This window comes from Bos javanicus, chromosome 15 (assembly GCF_032452875.1).
Source record: "Bos javanicus breed banteng chromosome 15, ARS-OSU_banteng_1.0, whole genome shotgun sequence".
NCBI classification, from domain to species: Eukaryota; Metazoa; Chordata; class Mammalia; order Artiodactyla; family Bovidae; genus Bos; species Bos javanicus.
Window position 1 is genome coordinate 61672394 of NC_083882.1, and position 21136 is coordinate 61693529.

Here is a 21136-nt window from a genome sequence, read left to right on the forward strand (position 1 = left end):
CTGACCTGCCTCCTCAGAAATCTGTATGCAGGTCAAGAAGCAACAGTTAGAACTGGACATGGAACAACAGATTGGTTCCAAATAGGAAAAGGAGTACATCAAGGCTGTATATTGTCACCCTGCTTATTTAACTTATATGCAGAGTACATCATGAGAAATGCTGGGCGGGATGAAGCTCAAGCTGGAATCAAGATTGCCGGGAGAAATAGCAATAACCTCATATATGTAGATGACACCACCCTAATGGCAGAAAGTGAAGAACTAAACAGCCTCTTGATGAAAGTCAAAGAGGAGAGTAAAAAGTTGGCTTAAAGCTCAACAATTCAGAAAACGAAGATCATGGCCTCTGGTCCCATCACTTCATGGCAAATAGATGGGGAAACAGTGGAACCAGTGGCAGACTTTATTTTTGGGGGCTCCAAGATCACTGCAGATGGTGATTGTAGCCATGAAATTAAAAGACACTTACTCCTTGGAAGGAAAGTTATGACCAACCTGGACAGCATATTAAAAAGCAGAGACATTACTTTCCCAGCAAAGGTCTATTCTAGTCAAGGCTATGGTTTTTCCAGTAGTTATGTATGGATGTGAGAGTTGGACTATAAAGAAAGCTGAGCACCGAAGAATTGATGCTTTTGAACTGTGGTGTTGGAAAAGACTCTTGAGAGTCCCTTGGACTGCAAGGAGATCCAACTAGTCCATCCTAAAGGAAATCAGTCCTGAATATTCATTGGAAGGGCTGATGTTCAAGCTGAAACTCCAATACTTTGGCCACCTGATGCAAATAGCTGACTCATTTGAAAAGACCCTGATGCTGGGAAAGATTGAAGGCAGGAGTAGAAGGGGACAACAGAGGATGAGATGGTTGGATGGCATCACTGACTCAATGGACATGCGTTTGAGTAAACTCCAGGAGTTGGTGATGGACAGGGAGGCCTGGCGTGCTGCGGTCCATGGGGTTACAAAGAGTTGGACATGACTGAGTGACTGAACTGAACTGAACTTGTGGTAACTCATTAAGGCATCAATACGAAACTAATATACTCAGCCATTTCTATTTTCTTGCCTCTGCCAATACTGACTGGGGGCTTTTCTTTACCCATTTGCTCCTTTGCTTTAACCCTATGCAGAAAAGGAATGCAAAGGTCTCCTCTGCTCTCAGATCACAATACTTAGGAGATTCTGTTATCTTGTCCCCTTGATGGCATCATATTGGGACCTTGCCTAAGTTTATGCTTTTTACTTTCCCTGTTAAGCTCTTTTCTTTCCCCATCTTTCATCAGCTCTGGACTGGGGAAAGAATGCAACTTTGGCCGATTATGTATTCTTCAAAATCTACTAGCTTTGCCAAGAAATCTGACTCATTAGCTCTATTTTCCCTTCCCTAATGCAGGAAGTCTAGACTACCTAAGCAGTCTCTTGGCTGGAAGAAGTATCCAGAAATTAAAAACAAAAGAACACCAGTTAGTGGATTAAATCATTATCTTATTGAAATATCAGCTAGTTATTATTTAAATAAAGCTTTGTTGAATTCAAAAGTTTTCATTGTCAATATAGTTCGTCTGAGACTGTGTGTGTGTGTGTGTGTGTTCCCATACAACAGATGTAGATGAACATGCACACACTCATGAAAATGAAAGAAAGAGAGAAGAAGTACAGATAGAGGAAGGCAGAAGGATGATAAGAGGCAGGAGGAAATATGAGAAGTGAAAACGAAACAGGACAGAGAGAGGGAATCAAGTCATCTATCAATGACCTGCTGAGAAGCTGGCCGGAGATGCTCGTGTCAGAAGAAGGAGGAAATCAGAACCAGATAACTCCCTCCTGGGGATGGAGAGACTCCTGGGTCTCCTCTAGGGAGCCATGACTTCCTCTCATTGCCAAATCTCATGAATGCCTTGATTTTCATCTTTTCATCCAGATTTTCTACCTCTCTTCATTTACTTTCTTCACCATGAGATTCTTCCATTTATTTTCATCACGAAAATTTTCTGGGTGTTACCTTGAAATTTCATGACATTTGTCAACATTCGGCAAACACTTTTTGAGCATCTTTTTTTTATGTGCCAGTGCAGTGGAGATGAGACATGCTAATTTACTGAGTCAAGTGAACAGAGGTAATTTTTTCCCTAGTAAATATATATAAAGATCAGAAATAATAGAAATGATCAGAGTGGACTAGGGCCATTTATCTCAGTTTTCTCCCCATATTCAAAGAACTCATAGCTCTTTAAAAAAGAAAATTATGAGCTACTTATACTGTAAGAGAGAAGGGAAATATTTGCATACATTCTATATTTAATATATAAAATGTTCTCTCACCAAACTGATGGTGTGTTATTATTATCATCCTTCCAGTATTACAATTAAGGAAACTGAATCTCAAAGAAAATAAATACTTTGACCAAGTCTTTTGAAGTAGACATTGGATCCCAGATCTCTTAACTCCAAATCCCATAATTATTTTGTTATACCATCTTACTGTACCACTTACCAGATTACTAAATAACTGTGAATTATATTCCAAATTGCATTTTATTTTCATTTTGCAAGCTGTTGAAGCCATGCAGTTCATTCAATAGCCATTATGTATTTGGTAGCAATTTTTTTTTAATAGAGAATAGAGCTTTAGAATTAGTTTTAAAGAGCCTGAAAGTGAAAGCTGCACTTTCAGTGAAAATCAGTCAAGTCTGAATCTTTGCAACCCCATGGACTGGACTATATAGTACCTGGAATCCTCCAGGCCAGAATACTGGAGTGCGTAGCCTTTCCCATCTCCAGGGGATCTTCTCAATCCAGGGATCAAACCCAGGTCTCCATCATTGCAGGCATTAGAATTAGAAATATTCCAGAAGAGTTCACCTTTTCACACTTAATTGATAACAAATGCTCTCTTTTATTGGGTGGAAGGATATTTTCAAAGTCTCAGGATGCATTCTTCCAGTATGCAAAAGTGTGGATCATCTTACATCAGAAGATAAATTCCAAACCTATCATCAAAGAAAAGATAAAATAGCCTGCTGAGACTGGGCTGAAGAGCAAGCACTCATAAAATAGTTGCCTAATTTCACCCTCCATTATGAAGGAAGGATTATGCTGAAGAAAGGAAAATTTTTGGAGAAAAAAATTTGTCCTTAAAATTTTTGCAGGTTGACCTGTAGTGTCAGAAAATAAAAAAATAAAATTAAAAACCTGGTGAGCACTGGCATCACAGGATAGGCAAAAGAAGGGAAGACACAAAATAGCCTAAGGAAGATCATCATGGCCTAAGAGGACAAGGCTGACTGGAAGAATAAGAGGTGAAAATCTGATGAGGGCTATTTTCAGTTCAGTTCAGTTCAGTCACTCAGTCGTGTCCGACTCTTTGCGACCCCATGAATCGCAGAACGCCTGGCCTCCCTGTCCATCACCAACTCCCAGAGTTCACTCAATTTAGTTAGTTATAAACTTAGAGACAGAAACAGAATAAAATGGTTGGATTTGATATTGCCTGTGACCTCATTTGGTTCTGAAATTCTATGATTCTCACCTAGAAAGAATTCAGACACAAGACTCTGATTTATGTTACCCAGTTATCAATTTACCATATTATTTGTATTTGAGGACAGCAAGTGAGGAAACATGATCCTCATTTTTGAAACCAAGGAGGAAACAAGATAGATAACTTTGAGCTCTTTACATAAACCAGAGAGAATTCTGAAATGTGGTTTTATTTCTTTCTCTAGTGGATGGTAGGACTGTCTCTTTTCCAGTGCTGGTAAGTTATCTAGGTAGCGACCAGGGACTGCAGTCAGTGGCTCTGACTGCCCCTTTTCTTTTTTCTGTCAGAAGGGAAATGATGACATGTTTCACTCAGCATCTGGTGACAGCCCAAGACACGAAGAGGGACCGTGTGTTTCTGGATCCCTGTGGGTTGAGTCCTTGGAGTCATTGGGAAGCCAGACTACCATGTTGGGAAGCATGGAAGATTTTTATGAGGTAAACTGACAGGTAAGTTTCAATAAACTGAAAGAGAGACTCTTGTGTGCTATTAAAATTTTCCTTTGAAATAACAGTCAGTTTTGTTATCTAGTGTACAGTTGCTTCCGATTTGATTCACAAACAGTAGTTAAGATGGTAAAGAATCTGCCTGCAATACCGGAGACCTGGGTTCGATCCCTGGGTCAGGAAGATCCCCTGGAGAAGGAAACGTCAATCCATTCCCGTGGACAGAGGAGCCTGGTGGGCTACACTCCATAGGGTCACAAAGAGTTGGACCCAACTGAAGAGACTGAGCATGCATGCATATTTGATTTACAATGTTGTGTTAGTTTCTGGAGTATAGCAAAATGATTCAGTTATATATATATATATTCTTTTTCATATTCTTTTCCATTATGGTTTATTAAAAGATACTGAATGTAGTTCCCTGCGCTACACAGTAGGACCTTGTTGTTTATCTGGTTTATATATAGTTATCTACTAATCCAAGACTCTGAATTTATCCCTACTTCATCCCCTTTCCCTTTTGGTAACCATAAGTTTGTTTCTATGTCTGTGGGTCTGTTTCTGTTTTATAAATAAGTTCACTTGTATCATATTTTAGATTCCACACATTAGTGATATTGTATAGTATTTGTCTTTTCTCTTTCTGACTTACTTCACTTAGTATGATAACATCTATGTTTATTCATGTTGTTACAAATGCCAGTATTTCATTCTTTTTTATGGCCGAGTAGTATTCCATTGTTTATATATCCACTACATCCTTTTAGCCATGTCTATCAGTGGACATTCAGGTTGCTTCCATATCTTGACTATTATAAATAGTGCTGCTCTGAACATTGGGGTGCATGTATCTTTTCAAATTATAGTTTTGTTCAGATATATGTCAAGGAGTAAGATTGCTGGATCATATGGTAACTCTAATTTTAGTTTTTTAAGGTGCCTACATACCATATCCATATTGGCTGTACAAATTTACATTCCCACCAGCAGTGTAGGCGAGTTCCCTTTTCTCCACATCCTTTCCAGCATTTATTGTTTATAGATTTTTTGATGATGGGCACTCTGACCAATATGAGGTGATACCTCATAGTGGCTTTGATTTGCATTTCTCTAATAATTAGTGATGTTGAGCATCTTTTCATGTGCCTATTGGCCATCTGTATGTCTTCTTTGGAGAAATACCTATTTAGGTTTTCTGCCCATTTTTATCTTTGTGTTATTGAAGTGTATGAACTGTCTATAATTTTTGGAAATTAATCCCTTGTCAGTTACAACATTTGCAAATATTTTCTTTCAGTCCGTAGGTTGTTTTTTCATTTTGCTTAATGTTTCATTTTCTGTGCAAAAGTTTATGAGTTTGATTAGGTCTCATTTGTTTACTTTTGGTTTTATTTCTATTGTCTTGGGAGAATGACCTAAGAAAACATTGCTATGATTTATGTCAGAGAATGTTTTGCCTATGTTCTCTTCTAGGAATTATATGGTACCATGTGTTATATTTAAGTCTTCCAATCATTTTGAGTTTATTTTTTGCACATGTTGTGAGGGTGTGTTCTAACTTCATTGATTCGCCTGTGGCTGTCCAACTTGCCTAACACCACTTGCTGAAAAAACTGTCTTTTCTGCATTGTATATTCATGCCTTCTTTGTCAAAGATTAATTGACCATAGGTGTGTGGGTTTACTGCTGAACTGTCTGTTCTGTACCATTGATCCATATGTCTGTTTTTGTGCCAATACCACATTGTTTGAATTGCTGTGCTTTGTAATATTGTCTAAAGTCTTGGAAGATTATGCTTCCAGTTTTCTTCTTTTTCTCATGATTGCCTTGGCATTCTGGGTCTTTTGTGGTTTCATACAAATTTTAGCATTATTTCTTCTAGTTCTGTTTCAAAAGTCATGGTAATTTGATAGAGATCACATTAAATCTGTAAATTGCTTTGGGTAGTATGCACATTTTAACGATATTAATTCTGTCAATCCAAAAGCTTGGGATATCTTTCCATTTTATTGAATCATCTTCAATTCCCATTATCAGTGTTTATCAACAGTCAAGTCCTTTACCTCCTTGATAAAGTTTATTCCTAAGTATTTTGTTTTCTATTTTGATGCAATTTTGAAAGGATTGCTTTTTTTTTTTACTTTCCCTTTCTGACATTTCCTTGCTAGTGTAAAGATATGCAATAGATTTCTGTATGTTAATCTTGTATCATGTGAAATTACTGAATTCATTTATCAGTTCTAGTAGTTTTTATGTGGAGTCTTTAGAGTTTTCTATATATAGTATATCATTTGCATATAATGACAATTTCACCTGTTCTCTTCCAATTTGGTCATCTTTTATTTACTTTTCTTGTCTTATTGCCATGGCTAAGACTTTCAATACTATGTTGTATAAAAGTTGTGAGTGGGTATCCTTGTCTTATTCCAGATTCTAGTGGGAAGGCTTTCAGCTTTTCATTGTTGAGTATTTTGAGTATTATGTTAGCTGCAGGTAAATTGGGTGGTTTATAAATAAGAAATGTTTATTTCTCACAGTTCTGGAGGCTGGGAGGTTCAATATCATGGTGCTGGCAGATTTGGTGAGTGATGAGGGCCACTTTCTAGAAGACTGTAAATTTACATTGTGGAAGGTGCTAAACCTGGGGTTTCTTTTATAAGGGCACTAATACGATTTAAAAGCACTCCACCTTCATCACCTAGGCACTTCCTCAAAGTCCCTACCTCTTAATACAATCACATTGTGCTTATGAATGTGAATTTAGTATATGAATTTGGGGGGATACATTTAGTTTATATCAAAGAGTAAGTTATTAGCATAGTGACAGAAATTCTGGAAAAAGTTTACCAGTCCTCTCTCTGGCAGGGTTGCAGAATGACTGACATGGACTTAGGGAATATCTGCCTTCAGTTTTTCTTTCACCAGAAAAATCACAACAACTATATTTTATGACTGTGTTATTATAAAGACAAATATAATCCAGGTTGGGTTGATTATTATGCATTCATTGTTATTATATTCATCTCTTCTGATTTTTAAAAGAAATTAAAATGAAAAGATTTCATGGACCTTTAAACATACTTGAGACCCCAGGCACTATGCTTACTGGATACCAGCCCTGATGTTGGAAACACCTTCTTGTTTTTCCCAATGATGTTCAAAGACCCAACCCAGGCTCTGCCCATCCATGAAACCATCCTGGTCCTCCCTGTGGGACTTTTTTTCAATTTACATTGCCATATGTAAAATAGATAGCCAACGGGAATTAGCTCTATGTCTCAGGAAACTCAAACAGCGGCTCTGTATCAACCTAGAGGGGTGGGATGGGGAGGGAGATGGGAAGGAGGTACAAGAGGGAGGGGACATATGTCATACGTATACCTATGGCTGATTCATGTTGAGGTCGACAGAAAAAAACAAAATTTTATAAAGCAATTGTCATTCAATTAAAAAATAAATTTATAAAAATATTCTTGTCTAACTCATTTTGCAATTCGTATGTTCCACATTCTGTTATCATTTATCTCTTATGTATGAGTCCTTTTATTCCAAGTAGATTGTAGCTTGCTCAAGGGCAGTGGCCATATTTTATGCCTCTTCTCCTCTTTGGCACTTACCATGTTCAGTAATAGTTACCATTTATCGAATACATGCTATGTGCCTGGCATGGTTTTGTTATATAGGTGGCATAATCCTCCCTTTACAGATAAGGAAAATGAAGTGCAGGAAAGAAAAGTGGCTTGCTCCAGGCTTCCCATCCAGACTCAGAATTGCAATTTAAATTTCTCTGGGAAAACCAAACCAGCCATCTTTCTGTTCAATGCCACTGCTTCTACATGTGAACAGTGATGATGATGATAAGGAAGATGAATCTGGAGAGTTTTTTTCTTAAGTGAAAAAACAAATGAAATCAAAGTAAAACTTAGCAGGTGTTTCATTTCTGTGTATTAGAGCAAATTTAAAGGTAATATTTTTCAGATCTCTTTCATCGTTAACTTGAAATCTTTGTTCTAAATGTTTTGAACAAGAAGAGGGAGCTACTTATCATAGTATTTGTGATGGGTAACTTATTTCTGGTATAAAGGAATCCCTCACTTCAGATGGTGAAGATTTCACTGTTGCATCTTCTTTTTACATTTTTAATAGAGATCAAGAAAAAGTACTTTCTTCTGAAGGAGGACATGCTCAAGCACTACTTCTTTTTTCTGTATGTCATGATCATGTTCCATATTTCAGTCGTTGTTGGGCAGTTTCAGAGGTAGGCCAAATAACATCTATTCAGTGATTCCAAATCTGGAGTAATACTAGTTATTCATTGACAAATCCACACCAATATATTCATATCTGATATGCTTTCATAACAGTTCAGAGAGCAGCCTATAATTTTGTCACTTTCTCATGGCGTCCTGTAGCAATCACTGAGTAGTTAGTCACGTTCTCTTTTTAGATATGAATATTTTCCTACCACAGCTTCAAGTGGGAGTAGATTTGAATTGTGTGCTACAGTTTGTCGATCTGAAATCTTCTCTGTCTAAAATTGAGAAATTATAGAAACCTAGAAGAGAAAAAAATTATTTTCGCATATGCAAAGCTTAGTATATTGGAAATATTATGAGTTCTGGATCCCAGCGCATCTGGTCTTAGAACCTGCCTCCAGCACTTAAAGCTGGTGTGGCCTCAGAAGTCACTTAATTCTGTTTGCTTATCTATAAAACAGACAATAAAAGTATATACCTTTACAAGTTAATTGCAAGAGTAAGCAATTACCTACGAAAGATACTTAGCATAGTACCTAGTATGTAGTAGGTGCTTAATAAATGCTAGCTTATTAATATTGGTATTATTGTTACCATCTCTGAATGATGCTGAAGGACCAATTAGGGAAGTTAAGATAAAAAATGCTCTTGAATTTATTCACTTGGGCCCTGAGATGGGATTAGCTTTTTATGTTGCTGAAATAGCCAGGGAAATGTAAGTGCAAAATCACATTAAAATGTTTCATGCAGGGAAAAATAAGTGGTCCCCTAACTTGATTTTTCTCATTTATTTTTCCAGCAAGCATTAAACCATAATCAGACTCTTAGAACTGGGAACATCTCATGGCAATTAGAGGTTCATGTGTAACTACTGAGGTCTTTAGGGAAAGAGATGCTATCAACACACCAGCCCATCTCTCCTCTGCAATCTAAAGCTCTCTTTGTTACACTGAGCATTTTGTAACACAATTTTACTATCCTGAAATGAAACTCATAAATTAAACCTATCTGTGCAAAGAATGCTTTAAATGCCTTAATTATAATATGAAGGAAAATTAAAAGAAAAGTGATAAACAATAAAATAATATAAAATGCTTGGACTTAATGAAATCTTCAGATGCTTGTGCTTATAAATAGAATCACCTTGATTATGATAACTATAGATATGGATTGACACAGGTGGCTGAATTGGTAACTCAAATACCAAGAAATATGTGGCGTCATCGATGTTATTTTCTGAAATGGTGAATAACTCTTGATAAAGTTCCAAAAAAGGTGAAGTACAATCTTTCTTTGATTCATGTGGGGATTGCATTCCTGGCAAATTCAGTGTACATTAAAATTCTGCAAAAATGTTTCATATTATATGTAACATGAGGTTAGGCTCTAAACCAAGAGAGTTTCGTACAAGTTTTCCATTGACATGAATGTCTGAAGGGACATTCCAAACTTGTACAGAACTTGGGGCAATTTTTCAGTATGCAGAATTGGCCTGCCTGTTACAGAATATCTAGCATCCTTGGCTCTTTATCATTTATAGGCCAGTAGTACCCACTACTCAATGGGACCTGGTACCAAAATATCTCCATTGCTTTTTCAAAGCATCCCCTAGGGGGCGGTCCTGCCACCACTGAGAACACTGTTTTAGTCATGCTAAGTACCTGCAGTTCTCTGAACTGCCAGCCTTTGCTTATTCTCTTCTGTCTGCAAGAGATGTTCTTCCTCTACTTGGCATCACTACTATTCAGTCATCCCTAAGGACTCACCTCAGGTGTCTCTCAACCAGGAAATCCTCTGTAAAGCTCCAGTTACTCCTTCGTGTTACCATAGACCCTCTGTTTAGGATTCCTATGAATTTGATTGTACTTTATTGTCAATTTTCATTTCTGTTTTCCAACATTATTGGAAGAGCTCCTGAGGATCAATCAAACTATTTATTTATCTTTTATTGACTTATTTTAAAAATCTATTTCTTTATCCTTAGTGCCTGACTCATGACTTCCACATGTGAAGTATAGGTGAATGGACACATGTTTGAAAGGACTAACAAATAAATAATAATGTTTATACCAAATGTCTATTATCTACTTTTCTAAGGTACCATGATTTGGTTCTGGAGGATACAAAATTAGACCCTGTTTTCAAGATGTTTGTGGTCAAAGTGAGGACTTACATCACCCATGGTCATTTTCAAACACGGGGTAAGCTATAGCAGGCTAATGAGATAAGGGTTGAAAGTAATTTACATGATACCATCTACTTTATTTGGAATTAGTGGAGAAAAAAGGCTTTTTGTAAAGCCTTGAGTTTAAGAGTCATTAGAGTTATTTCAGGTGGGCTAGCTAGGTTATTCTGATATGGTGCAGAACAGCAGAGAATTGTTTTTAAATAGCAGTTTTCATACTTGGGGTATTTCAAAGTACTTTAAGATGCTTTACAAAGTAATGAGTTAACTATGTATGCGAGAAACTATGTATGCTAATGGGAGAAAGCTATTATGCTCTTGACAGTAGCTCAAACGGGACCGAGGAAATTAGAGGCAGTTTTATTGATATTGGCCAGGATTTGGGATTAATCCTTGCTCCTTTTGAAAATTGCCAGGGGATCTTTAAATTGCACTTGGATGGCCACTGTGTTTAATACGATTGTTTTCAGGACCTGAAACTCAACCAAAAAGTTTTTGCATTGACATTCTACAAATAAAGCACATTTGGAGATAGCATATTTTTTTTTAATAATGAATTTGGATAATGGAAGATTTTCATAGAAGAAGAAGCAGGGAAAAAAGAATCCCCATGACCCTTCCTTAGCTTTTGGAAGTAACCTCATTGGAGGGTCTGAAATATTCAGATAAATGTGTTCCAATTTTGCCTTTGCTCTTCAGGGTTCTGGCTGAGACAGATGTAGAGATGCCAAAAATCTAATGAGAAAGCCTGTTCATGAACAATTTCCATACTACTTTCAACAGACTTGCAAGGTTAAGAAGATCTGAATAAATATGCAAACTTTATGATATCAAATGGAATAATTTCTCATGGCTTTAGCCTTTTAAAAATGTTGTATGAAATTCCATCTAAATTGTATCCAAATACAAATGACAATTTAATTGGAAAGAGTGTAGCAATTTGAAGTTTAAAAATTATTTTAATATATTGTATTATCTATTAAGTTAATATGAAATTAAAAGTTAACACCATTATCAGTATGCTTGAGAAATCTCCACTATAAGCCTACAATGAAATCTACAACTTAAATGGTAGATATTAAGCTAGTCATTAAACAAAAATTTTGTTAAAAATTTGCTTAGAATTTACTGAAAACTATGATACTGTAATTCACTATTCATTTATTCAACAGTATTTGATTGAGTACCTAATGCCTCTAAGACAGGGATGCATGTAACGAAATTAATCTTTACAATAACAATGAAGTATCAGAAAGGGAAAGTCAAAAAACAATCCCTTTAAAAGTCCCATTAAAAAATAAAATAAAATAATTAAAAATAAGCCTGACCAAGATGGTGAAAGACTTATATGCAGAAAACTATTGCTAAAACATCGATAAAGGAAATTGAAGATGATTCAATAAAATGGAAAGATATCCCATGATTTGGATTGACAGAATTAATATTGTTAAAAAGCCCATACTATTCAAAGCAATTTACAGATTTAATGTGATCTCTTTCAAATTTCCCATGACTTTTTTTTCACAGAACCAGAAGAAATAATGCTACATTTTATATGAAACCATAAAAGATTCAGAACTGCCAAAGCAATCCTGAGAAAAAGAACAAAGCTGGAAGCATAACCTTCCCAGACTTCAGACAATATTACAAAACTAAAGTAATCAAACCAAAGTGGTACTGGCACAAAAACAAGCATATGGATCAATGGTACAGAATGGAGAGTCCAGAAATAAACCCACACACCTATGGTCAATTAATCTTGGACAAGGGAGGCAAGAATAGGCCATTGAGAAAAGACAGTCTCTTTAACAAGCAGTGTTAAGAAAGCTGGACAGTCACAGGTGAATCAATGAAGTTAGAACACACCCTCACAACATATGTAAAAAATCAACTCAAAATGGTTGAAAGACTTAAACATAAGACATGACACCATAAAACTCCTGGAAGAGAACATAGGTAAAACATTCTCTGACATAAATCATGGCACTGTTTTCTTAGGGCATTCTCCTAAGCCAACAGAAATAAGAGCAAAAACAAACAAATGAGACCTAATGAATTTTGGTAAAGACCCTTAAAGTGGATGTTTATTTAGTCCAGATCTTAGACTTAGTAATAGTGAGACCATTTATTTAGCTTTGGAATTTAAACTAATATTCAAATGATCAGCTTTTAGTTATGAGCTCTTTTACTATGTTGCTGCTAAGCTGCTGCTGCTGCTACTAAGTCGCTTCAGTCGTATCCGACTCTGTGCGACCCCACAGACAGCAGCTCATCAGGCTCCCCCGTTCTCCAGGCAAGAACACTGGAATGGGTTGCCATTTCCTTTTCCAATGCATGAAAGTGAAAAGGGAAAGTGAAGTCGCTCAGTTGTGTCTGACTCTTAGTGACCCCATGGACTGCAGCCCACCAGGCTCCTCTGTCCGTGGGATTTTCCAGGCAAGAGCACCGGAGTGGGGTGCCATTGCCTTACAGAGATTTAATATACTAGAATCTTCATTTTGAGATTTGCTTCACTCCCAAACCTTTCACATCCATGCAGAATATATCAACCAAGCCACCTTTCTTAAAAAAAATGAGCAGGAACCATGTTAAGCATCAGTTTCTGCATTACTTGTCCTATTGATAGCAAAACTACACCATGTATCTTGCCATAAGTAAAAGTTACATACTTTTGACAACAGAAGAGCTTGCTTTCCTCAATATAAGCAAAGATTGAGCTCATCATTAGGGCTTAGGTCTCACATTAGGTTAGCCCAAATGTGTGTTATAGAAATTGGACATGAGTAAGTAAGAGAGCTTTTGTAGGAGGGTGAAGAGCTGGCAATGTGATTGGAAGGAAGGGTTGGGATTTGTTTTGAAGCTGTGTTTGCATGGGTTTCCCTGGTGGATCAGATGGTAAAGAATCCACCTGCAATGTGGAAGACCCAAGTTCAATCCCTGGACCGGGAAGATCCCCTGGAGAAGGGAATGGCTAACTTCTCTAGTATTCTTGCCTGGAGAATTCCATGGACAGAGGAGCCTGGTGGGCTACAGTCCATGAGGTCACAGAGTCAGACATGACTGAGTGACTAACACTTATGAAAAAACTTGAAGAGGCAGATGCTTCCTAGATCCTAACATTTCAATGCAACCCTCCAACTTTCTAGGTGTGTGAGCAGATAAGAAGATGCAACTATTGAAAATGTAACAGATCTTTCATAAACATAGGAAAAATTGGAAATATAAGTCTTTTTTCATTTCAGTGATGTTAACTCTCTCTCAGTTACAGGGGTTGTAATGGCAACCCAAGGTAAGGAAAAATTATGTGTCATAATGGCAGGAACACTGATTTAGGACATAATCTGGATCTTTTGGAGAAGGAAACAGCAACCCACTCCAGTAATCTTGCCTGGGAAATCCCATGGACAGAGGAGCCTGGAGGGTGACAGTCTTTGGGGTCGCCAGAGTTGGACACAACTTAGCAACTGAACAACTAAATCTCATAATCTTACTTCTACCTTTAACCCTATCTTTCTTCTAGGCAAGGTCCAAACCTATCTAATTTGACACTGTATTTCCACTGCCTTCTGTGTTGAGCATGTGTCCTTTAAATATGTTTTGAATGGGTGAATTGTTTTTGAAAAACTTCACTTCGCTCCGACTTATGTCTAGGTCTCAGCATTTTCATTTGTAAAATGAGTGGGGTGAGCTAGATGATCTTTTTATCATCTTCCAAAATAAGACAGTTTCTTAACTATTAGCCTGGCTACAAACACAGACTTCAACATAGAGAACAGACCTATGGACACGGGGATAAGGAAAGGGTGCAACGAATGGAGAGAGTAGCATGGAAACATATATGTTACTGTATCTAACAGATAGCCAGTGGGAATTTGCTGTATGACTCAGGGAGCTCAAACCAGTGGTGCTGTGTGTCAACATAGAGGAGTGGGATGGGATAGAAGGTGGTAGGGAGGGCCAAGAGGGAGGGAACATATGTATACCTATGGCTGACTCATGTTGATATATATGGCAGAAGCCAACACAATATTATAAAGCAATTATCCTTCAATTATAAATAAAAAGATAATAAAGTGAAAAAAGAAATGTTACATGGATATATTACACAAAGAATATAGCAAATATTTTATAACTTTCAATAGACTATTATCTATAAAAATAGTGAATCAACTGTGTTGTACATCTAAAACTAAATTAATATTATGAATCAATTATACTTCAGTAAAAAAAAAAATTACAGATTTCAAGACCTGAGTCAAAGTCTTTGGGGATGAAGCCCAAGCATGTGCCCTTTTGTTAGGGGAAACACACTGAAATCACCCACCCTGGCCAGGCACCATAGTAATCATCTGCATGAGTTACTTTATGACAGGAGGTCTTGGTAAGGAACATAGAGTAATAAGCCACCGTCAACCAGAAGAATTCAAGAAAGGTCAAAAGGAGATGTCACATGTCCTACCAACCTTCCAGAATCCTCCTTACTGGCATCCATCTTCACTGAGCAATGCAGGAGACACCAGGAAGGAATATTCTGACCTTGAGTCAGAAAAATTGGCCAGAGACAACCCAGACACTAATCTCATCACCATGAAGTCCTAGACTGTGAGCCACGTGGCAGAGCAGTCCTCCTAGGCTACCTTCTCTTGCTGTCTGCCTAGACACCCCTTCCCAAAAGAGTCTCTTGCTTTGTCAGCACGTGTGTTTCCTTGGATAATTTATTTCTTAATATTAGACAGGAGCCCACTCTCAGGTCCTGGAAGTGCCCCCCGCCCTTCCTGCAAAAATTTTAATGCTTTACAGACTCTTCTTATGCTCAGGAAATTTGTTCTGGAGCCATACAAATATCTTAAACAGATTTAGCTTTGACCAACCCAGGTATTCACATGCAAAGGGCAAGTGGAAAGTAAAGATGATAACCTGAAAGTTTGAGTTTTGAATTCCTAACACTCTTTCCTTAAATTTATAGATATCTTATATGAGTCCTATCTATCTAGAAAATTTCCTCTGTTCTTCTATATTTTAAAGGATGTAGTATTTACTTGGACTGAAAGTAAATCAAACCAGCCATTGACTCGTTGGACTCCTTGGACAGCAGGAGATCAAACCAGTAAATCCTATAGGAAATCATTCCTGAATATTCATTGGAAAGACTGATGCTGAAACTCCAATTTTTTGGCCACCTGATTGAAAGAACTGACTCACTGGAAAAGACCCTGATGCTGGGAAAGAGTGAAGGCAGGAGGAGATGGGGATGACAGAGGATGGGTGGTTGGACGGCATCACCAACTTGATGGACATGAGTTTGAGCAAGCCAGGAGTTGGTGATGGACAGGGAAGCCTGGCATGCTGCAGTCCATGGGATTGCAAAGAGTTGGACATGACTGAGTGACTGAACTGAACTGATAGTATTTACAGATTTGGTTGGAAAGCTATAACACAAATAAAATAAACTCTACTTTTTCTTTCTTCATGAAGATGCAATTTTTAAGCTGTTCATCTTTCCATTTGTTAAACTGTTGCTTTGATTTTTCCTTTTGTTATACACTGCTTAAACTGGATTTTGAAACATTATCCTACACACAGAAAATTTTCTTTAACTGTCAGATAAAAATATAATTGGCTTTCTCAATATTCAAACAAATCAATCTCCTAAAATGTCAATTGACATCTACTTCTCTGGATAAGTGTTTTTTAAAATAAATATGCAATTTAAAAATTCCTAAATTTAAAAGTTGGCACTTGGAGATGTATTTCATCATATTGACAATAGAAAAGGCAACCTGTTTTACTCAAATTTCTCTAAACACAGAAAGAACCAATGAAAAACAATTAAACTTGAAGTCCTTTTGTTGACATTCTCAGAGGCTAAAATTAACAGCTGAATTTAGGAGGCTCAATCCTTTCTTTGTTCTTCCAAACTTCATACTCTTGATGAGGTGTAGACTGATACGACTCAAGAGAAGCCAAAGCAAAGATATTTGGTTTATGTATCTGAACTCCAGTCAAAGTCAAATAGGTAGGCTGTTTAAGGTAGACCCAAGAGCTAGATTTTCAGACATCACTCGGGCAGAACTCATGCTGGTCTCTCTCTCATTCAAGTGAGTTGTCCAAACCAAACACAGTTTCAGTCATTTCCAGTTTTTTCCATCAATGTGCATAGAGTTTCCAACTGTGGAAATAGACAATTTGCTTGACTTCATGTCAGATATCAGGCTTGCTGACCTTCAGGGAAAGCTGAGCTTGACAATGGTGAGCATTGCCCAGTGTTTGGAAATCTGTGGTCTTGTCTCAAATATTTGCTCCTCTGCCAGAAATACAGATGGATGTAAAATAGGAACATTTTAAAGGCTTAAATTTCAGCAGCATGCATTAAAGAACATGTTATATTGAAACATATTTTTTAAAATTCAGAACTATAATGTATTTAAGTTGTAGGTGCAGAGGATTAAACTGGTGGAGAAGATATGGCATCCCCTCGCGTATTTTAAAATATACTTTTGATTTCCAAGGCATTCTGTTTCATTAAAAAACAAAATACAAAAGAGTTCTTGGTTTCTAGCCACCATTCAACAATGAGGGGACCAAGGCTCCAAGGAGACGCAGTTGATCCCAGGGGCTCCAATGAGAAGTGGTTGATTTCAGAGCTGAGTCAAGAAAAACATAAGATGAACTTGGACATCTTATGGTACCAGAATATAAGGAAATGCTCAATAAAAAATGGAGCCTATTGAAATTTTTCTTTTGTTCAATAGCCAACTTGAATGAGCTTCTCATGGCCAAAGCTGGAACAATTTAAGCATTGAAATAAAAGTAACAATATTAGATTATAACCTGTAGAATAAAATAAATATGTGTCCACACTGATAAAAGTATTTGGGTAAATAAATAAATTAGGGAGAAGGAAGAACTCTTCCTTACTGTAGAATTATAGTTAATAAATGCACAAGGGAGGAAGGAAATAGAAAATTACCAAAATGTGTTCTCCAAGATATTTACTAACTACAAAAGGAAAGATAGTAACTTTACAGCGGTGAAATGTAGCAGACACCAACTTACCAAGCAATCAAGATCAACATTGCTAACAATAAAGACACACCAATGTCATGAAAGTTTTGATGTAACACGATGAGAAAGATACAACATCATTTCTGAGGTTTTCTTATCAAAAAGCATAACCTCACTCCAATCACAAGAAAATATTAGACAAACCCAACTGTTTTTCTTTTTGAGAAATATTATACAAAATATCTGATCAATACTCTTCAAAATTTCAAGGTCAAGAAAGCCAAGAAAAAGCTGAAGAACTGTTACAGAATGCAGGCGACTAAGGAGAAATAAGAAATGCAATGTGGTATTTCAAGTGAGTTCCAGGATGACATTCTGAAATGCAGAGACAGTAGAAAAATGGGTGAAATTCAAGTAAGGTCTGAGGCTAAGTGAATAATGTTCTACCAGATGTTAATATCCTGGTTCTGATCCCTGTGTTGTGATTATATCAGGTGTTAATAGGAGAAGCTGGGAGGGCTACATGCAAACTTCATTCTGTTGTTGCAATTTTTCTGTAAATGTAAAATAAGTTAAAAACAAAAAAAGTGAAATGTAATGAGGGCAACTGTTTTAAAGACAACTTTTAGATGTGTCCTTCAAAAGTTTTAAAATAATTTCTATTAAAATTTCTTTCCCTCCAGGTCTTTTGAGATATAATCAACATGTGCTCAGTTGTTCAGTCATGACTGTTTGCTAAGACTCTCAGTAAAGACTCTTTGCTACCCCATGGACTGCAGCCTGCCAGGCTCTTCTGTTCAAGGGAATTTTGCAGCAAGAGTACTGGAGAGAGTTGCCATTTCCTCCTCCGGGGATATTCCCGACCTGGAATTGAACCCATGTCTCCTGCATCTCCTGCATTAGCAGATGGATTTTTCACCACTGCACCGCCTAGGAAGCCCATACTCAACATACAGCACAGTATAAATTTAAAGTGTACAGCACAATTATTTGATTCATATATATCATGTAATGATTACCACAGTAAGTTTAGTGAATATCTTTCATCTCACACAGATAAAAGATGAAATGAGTCTTTTTCCCTTGTGATGAGAAATCTGAGGATTTACTGGCTTAACAACTTTCATATATAACACACAGTGATGTTAATTGTATTCATTATGCTGTATATTACATTCCTAGTACTCATTTGTACAACTTCTAAGTGGAAGTTTTTACTTTTTGACTCTCTTCATCCAATTTTTGAAGAGCTTATATAGTCCAGACTCTTTCCCATGACTTGAAAAAATGTACACCATCTGGCCCTTTCTTTCGTACCTCTGTTATGTCATCTCCAATTCTGTGCCACCCACACTGGCTTTCTTTCTGTTCCTTGAGCATGCCAAATGAAAGCTCAGCAACACACACACACACACACACACAATTTTTCCCTAGTCTTTCCAAAATTGGCTCCTTCTTATTATTCAGCAGTATTTGTTAGTCACCTTTTACCATGTTATACTGTCTCAAAAAGACAGACTCCTATTTCTTGCTTATTTTGTGGCTGATCCATGAACTGTGAGTTAGCTGTGGATCTGCACCCTCATATTTTCTTCATTCTAGGATCCAGGCTCAAGGACCAAACCTAACCAGAAAATGTCAAACTCATGGCAGGAGAACAAGCATGCTGATGAAATCATATGCTTGTCATCAGAGCTTTACCATGGAGTTGGCACAGTCCCAGCTCTGTGCTCCTATTTCTTTGGTCAAAGCATATCACAGAGCCAAGTTTGATGTTAACATGATAAGAAAGGAAACTCCTCCTATGGGGACACTGAAAGTCCTATGGTGGGAAAGTCTATTTTGCTTATAGGAAAGAGGAAGAGAACTGGGAAATTATAATGCATGCAACTTACCAGGTAACGCTGGTGGTAAAGAATCCACTTGCCATTGCAGGAGACTTAAGAGATGCGGGTTCAGTCCCTGGGTTGGAAAGATCCCCTGGAGGAGGAAATGGCAACCCATTTCAGGATTCTCCCACGGGAGAGATTCCCATGGACAGAAGAGCCTGGTGTGCTACAGTCCATAGGGTCGCAAAGAGTCGGACAAGACTGGAGTAACTTAGCAGGCACCAGAAGACTCAGTTCACAGGAAACCTTCTCAAAGGAAACTTCCTATACCACCCGCACCGTCTGTCATCCCCTTTTCCCTGGTTACTTAATACTCTATTATTTTGTCTTATTTTCATATCACTTTCTGGAACTTTCTTTCTTTACATTTCTTTTTATTATTGGTGTCTATCAACAGTCCATGGGATTGCAGAGTCGGGCACAACTGAGTGACTTCACTTTCTCACTTTCTATCAACAGAGTATAAATTCTATGAGAGCAGAAACCATAAAAACTGTTCACAGCAATAGCCAACAGTTCTTGATCCTTAGTTAAGTGCTCAATAAATATTTGTTAGGTAAAAAGAAGGCACAGCCTGGGGATCCTTAATTTTCATGTCTTTACATAATGTATCATATACAACATCTCACAATGCATAGGCCCTGGTAAATGTTTGTTAAATAAGTAAATGAATGCATATTTATATTGAATAAAATAAGGAGGAAATAATATACATTCATTCACACATGTTTTTACATGGCTAGGACTGCAACTAGAGCAAAAAATCCCCCTGCTATGAAAGGACATTTTTATGCTTTGCATTTTTCTCCAAGTACACTTGGATCATGTAGATGAGATTTGATTTATCTCATGTAGTTCCAACTAACCTCACGTAGGAATAAAATGTTTGAGGATTCAGTTTGGCAAATGCAAGTAGGTCTGCAGAACCAACAAATGAACAATGGTTGTGGAGTGGCAGCAATACGGAGGTCGGGCGAGGGGGCGGTGGTGGGGCGTGGTGGTGTTGGAGTCAAGGTAAAAACATTCTGGCGCTTCAGTGTTTCCCGAGCTTTTTCTTTTCCTTCCTTCTACTGGTCAGAGCTACTTTTGGTAGCACATTTTAAAAAATGGCACTTGGCAGAAATCTCTGTCCATCTTGCCTTTCCATACTATCTGTCAAAGTTTCAGACCATTCCCCTGTTTGAATTCCCACCTCCTCTGCAAAACACCAAAATTACATTCTAGTTTCTTTCAATGGACATGACACTATAAAGGTTGCTTTGTTTAGTAGTGGCTATTCACAGGCCCAAAGCATTTACAGACCAGCTCAGATTGAGCCTCCTATATAAACACAGTCAGTACTACAACTGCAGAAATTTTGAGTAAAAGTTGCCTTTCCTGAATATAAATTTTTGCTATTAATCTAGTTCATTTCCATTTGAACTAGATGTTTCAAGATATGAAGGTTGCTTTCAGTTGTGACTATCTTAACGTGAAAAAATTTTTAATTTTTTAAAACCAGGTTCCAGAAAAGAGTGCTCGAGTGAAATGTCATTGTTGGGAAAAGGGAACATGGAACAACATGGGAGTAGAACTATGAAGCTGAAACATTCATGGAGACAAACCTTTTTTATTTTCCAAGTTTACCTTGAGTTGGCTTTGACCTTAGAGTAAATTACCCACCATGATAGCCATAAACCTGCAACCTGTTATTGCACAGACTGAACTAAGATGAGGCCTTTAATAAACCCTGTGAAAGGAGGTTCAGTTATGGGAAGTTATCAATGGGCCAGTTATTTCGGTGGTCCTTCAGGGCTATAGTTTAACAGCATAGA

At 37.3% G+C, this 21136-nt stretch overlaps 1 long non-coding RNA gene across 1 annotated transcript; it reads left to right on the forward strand.

The window, feature by feature from the left end:
* The first annotated feature begins 3525 nt into the window (after positions 1-3525).
* Positions 3526-10438, forward strand: LOC133261396 (uncharacterized). Its single transcript, XR_009741049.1, has 3 exons — positions 3526-3757; positions 3829-3990; positions 10341-10438. It is a non-coding gene; the product is annotated as an uncharacterized LOC133261396 (long non-coding RNA).
* The last annotated feature ends 10698 nt before the right edge of the window (positions 10439-21136 follow it).